This window comes from Chelonoidis abingdonii, chromosome 25 (genome assembly GCF_003597395.2).
Source record: "Chelonoidis abingdonii isolate Lonesome George chromosome 25, CheloAbing_2.0, whole genome shotgun sequence".
Taxonomy (NCBI): Eukaryota; Metazoa; Chordata; order Testudines; family Testudinidae; genus Chelonoidis; species Chelonoidis abingdonii.
In genome coordinates, this window is record NC_133793.1 from 4,678,465 (window position 1) to 4,684,464 (window position 6,000).

The window sequence follows — 6,000 nt, forward strand, 5'->3', positions numbered from 1 at the left end:
ACTCCAGTCACAGAACTGGATTGGGGTACGTGTGTGTGTGTGGGGGGGGTGTTTTTGTCTTTTTTTTTCTCCCTGTTGCTTTGTTCAGTTCGTTTTCTTGTTTTGTCTCTAACAATAAACTGATCAATGAGCATCTGCCATCGGCTCATCAAGCTAATTGCAGCTAGTAAAGTGAAGTTACCGAAAGTCTGAACTGTTATGGAAATTACACTTGAGAAGAAAAAAGGGCTGGAATGAGGGGGGGGGGGGGGGGGGGGGAGGGAGGTAACACTGGTAGTGTTCCATGCAAGTTGCTGGAATGATTAGGTAACCTTTGAGCAGAGCATTCTCATGGGAGTAGAGCAAACAGAGCAGGCGATAGAATAGGCTGAGATACTTCACAGGCCAAAGAAAAAGACAGAGTTGCCAAGAGCCATTTGATATTGATTAGACCAAGTAGAGTCGCTCACATTTTCTCATTGCACAACTTCCGCAGAAGTAGCAAAACACATTTCTCCTTCTCTCTTTGCCCCTGGTATAAATCTTTCTTAAATGGGAAGCATGATATAGTTAGGAAAAACATGGTTTTCTGGAACTCAGCTGCATCTGTGTTTCTTAACAATTGATGACCGTGCGAGGCTTGGGTGACCAGACAGCAAAAGTTAAAAATCAAGACGGGAGTGGAGGGTAATAGGAGCCTATTTAAGAACAAGATCCAAAAATCGGGACTGTCCCTATAAAGTCGGGGTGTCTGGTCACCCTATCAGCAAGGCCAAATTACACAAACATACTGTTGCCCTGTTAGGTTCTGGTGGCTTATGCACCAGAACACAGGGAGGCTCATGAGGGAGCAAATTCTTTAAAGGGATCCTATCCACTTTCCATATGCTACAGGAAATAAGTAAGGTCTCTTCCTATAACTATTGGCTGGGAAGAGGAATCAGGTGACCAGATGTCCTGATATTGGGAGCTTTGTCTTATGCAGACTATCTATTGTCCCCCTCCCATCCCAATTTTTCACACTTGCTATCTGGTCACCCTAAAGATGAGATCATGAAAAGAGAGCTCTGTGGTTAATTTTGACTGGAGACTGACAGTGAATCAAGAGCTCCTGGGGCTTTGGGAGAGGTTTGGATTCAGACCTTTTAGATTGTAAGCTCTTTGCAGTAGGGGCCGTCTTTCCATTAATGTTTGTACAATGCTTAACCAAAGGAGCCCTGATCTTGTATGGATCCTTAGGTGCTACCGTAATATCAGTAATAGATGGCAAAGATCTGGATCCGTACTTTGGGTCCTCCTTGTGCAATGGGTAGATCAGAGGTCTGAATTTCAACGTAACAGCCATTGCCACAGGTCATGGGCTGGGATTGACTCCAGGACCTTCATCGTCAAAGCACAGAGTCTGTTAAATGAAATAACAGAGCAGCACCCATTCATTGGTAGTAGCCATAGACTGTTATCCTGTGTGCGGATGAATGGCTAGCAAGGGATGCCATGGACTTCTCAAGCATATTATGTGAGCCCCCGTGAAACTCTGGGAAAGCTCCCATCTAGATCCAAGTTTTGTTTGGGTCAATTTCTATCACTGAAAGAATATATTCAATATGCAAATGAGGCTTTATCAGTGTAAGTGACATGGCTCAACACTTCCGCTACATAAGGCGGGGTGGGTCAATCTTAAGGTCACTGCATGGAGCTTAGACATCTGACTTCTGTTCCCAGCTCTGCCACAACTTCAGTGTCACCTTGAGCCAAGAGCTCATTCTCTCTGTGCCTCAGTTTCCCATCTGGAGAATGGGGATGATGATCCTTCCCTACTTTGTAAGAGGGTTATGAGATTATATTCCCTGAAGACTGTGAGGTGCTTAGAGTTACTGTGTTGTGAGGGCTATATAAGTACCTAGACAGATGTGCAATTGCAGGACTGTTTGATATGCAATGTTCAGCCCATCATTTCAAAACTATTCTGCCTGCTGGGTGTTGTGGTTAAAGACCGATCTGTTTAGTTAGACTGGATAAATGTTTTTAAACATTCAACTTTTCTATTAGGATTAAATAGCAAAAGGGAGTAACAGCACCGTTCAGCACCTTGAAGGCATAAGCGATGTTCTCATGTTCAGAACAGACGTAGGGAGCCAGGGACTGCCGGAAAATCATTCATGGTTTAATTTTGAAAATAAGAAAGGCCATTCTGTACAGGTTGTACTGGCCTGAGGACTATTTTTGACAGACTCCGTCAAGCTCTCACTGAAGGTTCAGCTGCAGGTATATCTAGGTTCACCAGATCTTTAAATGAGTGAAGGATTAGAAAGTCTGATTTACTCTAGTGCAGAAGAGGCCAAAAGATCTGAGACAGATTATGAATTCTGATAGATTGGCTTATTCATTCGAGCTAAGTGTGGCATAAGAAAAAAAATAGAAGGAAACTGTGTACTCTTTGGAACCCAGAGTGGATTAAATGATAGGGTTTTGAATGAATAAATGTATTTATGTAACCTAATGTTCATACACTGTTAAGTGCATGTCTGCTCTGTATTTGAAATTCTGCAGCACCTCTAACACTGATGGACATACAGTCCCAGGGCAATCCCCCTACTTATAACTATAATAAAGTTTTTTTGTTTTTTACAATGGCTCTGAAATTCATTCAGGTCAACTAGTGCATCTTATTTTTCCTCTGAATTTGTAGATCAGTATATGAGAATCACAGGCCTCCAGTCACAGAAGCCATGGGCCCCAGTCACCTTATGTGGTTACAATGTGTTTCTTATCTTGGCGTGCGGATGGGAACAAAGCATGTTTTAAATGTGTTCCTGACTCATTCTAAAAACCATGGGGGAATTCAAGTTCTCAGCCTGATTCATGGGCATGGCTAAAATAAAGTTCAACTCTATTTATAAGACCAGTTCACGTTTTAATGGCACTGGGCCCATTCATTTTGTGACGGGTATCTGCAAGCACAGTAGATTTCTGAAGTCTTGATGGAAAGTGACGTGGTACTGGAAGGAAGAAATTAAGAATTGGTTAGTACTTCTCTTGGGGAATGTCAAATCCCTTAAACAATATACATGCTAGAGGTGGGTGGAAAACATGGGGGAGAGGTTTCTAGGATAAATTTGATCTTTTCAGCAAATATCTGAGTACTACAACATGCATAGGAACGGCCATCCTGGGTCAGACCAATGGGCTATCTAGCCCAGTATCCTGTCTTCTGACAGCAGCCAATGCCAGATGCTTCCTAGGGAGTGAACAGAATAGTGATCCACCCCATTCAGCCAAAAACTGAAATATTTTCATTCAGAAATGTGTCTGGTGACTCATCAGAGTTGTAGTTTGAATGACTTGTGCTCCCAATCTCTTCTATAAGCTGGACTTCCTGGTCAGACTACATGTCCCATTATACCACACAATCTCCCTTCTTGGTGAGGGGAGATGGTGCATCATGAGAGTCCTTGCTTGTGGTTCATCTTGACGGATATAGTCTGACCGGTCTATGGAGGTGAATGAGAACATGATACAATTGAACGACAGCTTCCATTGGTATGGCAGCAGCCTCACCAAATCATTCTTTTGGAGTTTGTTTTTTTGATGAAAAATACAAATTTTCCATGGAGAACAGATGCTTAAACTCTCATTTAATCTAGAACCCAATTTTCGGTCAAAAAAACTCTTTCAACAGAAATTTTTCATCTCATCCGGAGTTATCAGTGCCACTTCTTGGCTAAAGCCAATATTCCCCTGCCTTTCAAATAATTTCTGGATGTGAAAGGCTCTTTGCCTTACCACGATGAGACGGCAAAAACTTGTGTGGTAGTTGTGGCTTTGGTCTGTGAATCCTGCTTTCTTCCCATCATATGTTCTATCCTGGGATGGATGAGCTTTTTAAGTATATTTGAAGGTTATGACAGACACCTGTAACAGACAGATATTGATAAAAATGTGTCTTGGGACCAGATAGCTGCCTTTCTTGAAATCCAATTACTGCTAATGGCGACTAGCCCAGAACTCCCAGCAAAATGAATTAAACCAAACAGGGATGGGGTGCCCTTAGAGAGAATGTGATAACAGCCTTATTTTCCTTTCTTTTGCACTGGTGTAACTCCATTAGTAATGGAATTGGTCCTGATTTACACCAGACGGCTAGAGAAGAGAATCAGGCCCTACGTCTGCGTATAGGTTTGCTGTGGGCCTATTGGACCAAGAGTAGCAGTGGAACAGTACTAAGGACAGTAGCCAAAGCGTGAGTCTTGCCAGCTTCTGCACTCACCTTCCAAGAGGCTTGCTCCAAAAGAGACAGTTCAGCATGAAAGATTCCTATTTTTTGCTGCACTATAAATCATTTTGAAAAATGTACTTGACGAAGCGAAACAGGAATTAACTAGGTTCATGAAGATCTTCTTTTCAAAGCAAATCTTGTTCACATGGGAAAGAAACACATAACCCCAAGGTTTTCAAAAGGGTAGTGATTCGTAGTGATCCTCATTCCTAGGATCCAATGTGGGACATCTTTAAAGGGGCCTGATGTGCAGAGGGTGGGTGCTCAGCACTTTCTGGAAATCAGGCCTGGTTAAAGATTCTTAGCTTGGACACCCCATAATGAAAGCATCTAAAATCAGTTGTGTCTCTTGAAAATCTTGGCCAATGTAACAAACTTTCCACTGGGCAAATGTTCCTAGCTAGACTCAGTTTGTGGAGATTTGGACCATGGAGGGAATGGTAGATTGGAAGAGGCCCTGGGGGATTTTTGCCTTCCTCTGCAGCATGGGACACGGGTCACTTGCTGGAGGATTCTCTGCACCTTGAAGTCTTTAAAGCATGATTTGAGGAATTCAATAACTCAGACATAGGTTAGGGGTTTGTTACAGGAGTGGGTGGGTGAGATTCTGTGGCCTTCATTGTGCAGGAGGTCAGACTACACGGTCATAATGGCTCCTTCTAACCTTAAAATCTATAATTCTATGAATTTCTTACTAGTGCAATATCTACGTATATGCCACGTGTGCAAGTGAATATTCCATTTGTTCCAGCTGAGAAGATGTAATTCTCCATCACTTGCTTGTCCATAAGCTCGAGAGGATTGTTGTCACGTTGGCTACAGCTATGCTGTGATCTAGGATGGTGATTTCCCAGCTCAGGTACGTGTACTCACGGTAGCTCAATGAGCGTGAGTATAATATTGCTGCAGTTGCACAGACAGCAGGAGCAGCCATACACACAGGGTTTGTAGTCAGCATGGCTGAGCAATGCCAGCACTGCCCCTGCCCCTGCCAGGGCTGCCATACTGTTTATACAACTGCTAGCGCCCATTGAACTAGAGCGGGTAAGTATACCCGTGCTGGGAATCAGAGCCCTAGTGTAGACGTAGCCTGCGTGTCTAGTGGAGACTGCAGCCATTGTCCTAATTAGGGCGGATTTGTGCAGAGAGATGATTCCCATGTGGCAGCTTGTCCTGATCTTCGTGTTTAAATGTCAGCTTGAAATGTGATAATAGCAGACCCCACAGAATTAGGTGAAAGGGTTGGAGTAGCAGAGCAAGGTGAAAGTAAGAGGCCTTGGAAAACCAGAAGGAAGCTACATTTTCCAGGAGCTTGGAATAGGACCGGAAGGAGAGCCTGGTGGTCAAGGCTCAGGTGGTCTGGATTCAATTCCGAAATCAGCCACAAACATCTCAGGTGCATCATTTAGTGTAATTCAGTGCCCCTGCCCCCATATAGCGTAATGCTTTCCCTGTCTAGCTTGCCAGTTTAGATTGTAAATTCCCTTAGACAGGGACTATGATGAGCAGTGTCTAGCACGATTGGGCCTTTAGGAACTATTGTCATACAGAGAATAATAAGGAAGCCAACCTATCCACACCTGAGGTATGTACAGAGTTTAGCTAGCATTATCGGCTGGGTGCATACTCCCATCACCACGGGATGTTAACACATCTAACTTCCCATGGCAGATGTGCAGAATGGCTTTACCACTTCACATCAGCTGGGGAGATAACGGTTTCATCTCCATGTTTGGAAGAGGTCA